Raw genomic sequence first — 1,992 nt, forward strand, 5'->3', positions numbered from 1 at the left:
ATAAGTCTTCACCAGACACTGAATCTTCTAGTGCCTTGAACTTGGACTTCTTAGCCTCTACAACAGTGGTTCTCAACCTTCCTAATACCGTGACCTTTTAATACAGTTCCTCATGTTGTGGTGACCTCCAACCATAAAATTATTTTCATACACCTGTTTTTGTACGGGCCGTATGTGATGATTTTAGGCAACCCCTGTGGGGTTGAGACCCTGGACCCACAGGTTGAGAACCGCTGCTCTAGAACTTTGAGAAATAAATTTCTATTGTTTATTGACTACCCAGTCTGTGGTATTTCCTTATAACAGCCTGAACAGACTAAGACAGGGACAAAACCTACCTGGGTTCAAATTCCAACTTTGCAATGTTCTAGCTGTGCTGGCAAGTTCCTTTGCCTCCCTGAGCCTCAGTTTCTCCATACATAATAGGGGTTGGTACCGCCTCCTAAGGGTGTTCTAATGATTAACTGAGGCAAAGTAGCCAAATCTCCTGGCAGCTGTTACTGTTACTAGCAGATACTTATAAGAACACGTGGCTCGCTGCCTGTGGCTCAAGCGGCTAAGGCACCAGGCATGTACACCTGAGCTGGCGGGTTCAAATCCAGCCCTGGCCCACCAAACAACAATGACGGGCTGCAACCAAAAAAAAAAAAAAATAGCCAGGCATTGTGGTGGGCGCCTGTAATCCCAGCTACTTGGGAAGTGGAGGCAGGAGACTCGCTTGCGCCCAGGAGTTGGAGGTTGCTGTGAGCTGTAATGCCACGGCATTCTACCCAGGGCGACAGCTTGAGACTCTGTCTCAAAAAAAAAGAACACTTAACATTTTCCATGGAAGCAGATGTCCAGTGGCCCTAATGACAATCTGTGGGCAAAAATCTCGGCAGGATGCAACCAGCATCAAATTAAATGAGACAATTCCTAGATGCAAAGTGCTCAGACCAGTGTCTAGTGCATAGCAGGTCGTGCTCTCTGGCGTTTATAATTCAACAGACTTTCTTAGGCAGACTGCAAATGGCTTTAGCACAATGTAAATAACCATGATTTATGAAAGATTTTTTTGCAGGAATTCATCTTATGTTCTCTATCAAGGAATCCCTATGGTGAGCAACATTTTCTCTCTCTTTACAGACCTTATTAGGTTCTGACTGTGTACTTTAAAGAAAAGTTACTTTTTGGGGAGCTTGAATTGGAAAAGGTACATGATTGCATTAAAACCAGAGATGTGGTGTGTGAGGCTGCCATGGAAACAGTTTAATGTAAACTCTACTTTACAGTACACCCAGCTAAGTAATTGGTCAGGAGGGAAGGGGAGGAGCTAAAACCAATTTCCTCCACAAGAGAAGAGAGAAGCCCAACTGCTGAGCTTCATTTGGTTCTCACCTACTGAAACGCTTGTCTTCCATCCGGCACCTATAGTCCCAGCTACTTGGGAGGCTGAGGCAAGAGGATTGCTTGAGCCCAAGAGATTGAGGTTGCTGTGAGCTGTAACGCCATAGCACTTACTGAGAGCGACAGAGTGAGACTCTGACTCAAAAAAAAAAAGAAAGAAAGAGAGAGGGAGGGAGAGAGAGAGAGAGAGAAAGAAAGGGGCGTTCAGGTCGGCCCCTGCTGGGATGTGCATTCTCCTTCTCTGGAGGCTGAGTGTGCCGGGTTTGGCTCGCTGCACGCAGAGATGGTGGAGCAGTCCGACGAGGAGGTGAAGTCCTACACCCTGGAAGAGATTCAGAAGCACAATCATAGCAAAAGCACCTGGCTGATCTGCGCCACAAGGTGTACGATTTGACCAAGTTTCTGGAAGAGCATCCTGGTGGGGAAGAAGGGCTGAGGGACCAGCTGGAGGTGATGCTGCTGAGAACTTTGAGGATGTCGGACACTCCACAGATGCTCGAGAGAAGAAAGAAAGAAAGGAAAGAAAGGAAGAAAAGAAAGAACAAAAAAGAAATCCTCACTCTCTACAAGATGGTATTAAAAGATACGCATTTGGGGGGCTGATTA

The 1,992-nt window shown here is 46.3% G+C and overlaps 1 long non-coding RNA gene across 1 annotated transcript in view; it reads left to right on the top strand.

The window, feature by feature from the left end:
• LOC100949086 overlaps positions 1-1,890 on the top strand; it is a 24,817-nt gene extending 22,927 nt beyond the window's left edge. The window contains exon 3 of the long non-coding RNA XR_001161012.2: positions 1,634-1,890. This is a non-coding gene — a long non-coding RNA (uncharacterized LOC100949086). The remainder of the gene's footprint in view (positions 1-1,633) is intronic.
• Positions 1,891-1,992: the final 102 nt, after the last annotated feature.

The sequence above is a fragment of the Otolemur garnettii genome, unplaced genomic scaffold, assembly GCF_000181295.1.
Source record: "Otolemur garnettii isolate 467f Iridium unplaced genomic scaffold, OtoGar3 scaffold00009, whole genome shotgun sequence".
Taxonomy (NCBI): domain Eukaryota; kingdom Metazoa; phylum Chordata; class Mammalia; order Primates; family Galagidae; genus Otolemur; species Otolemur garnettii.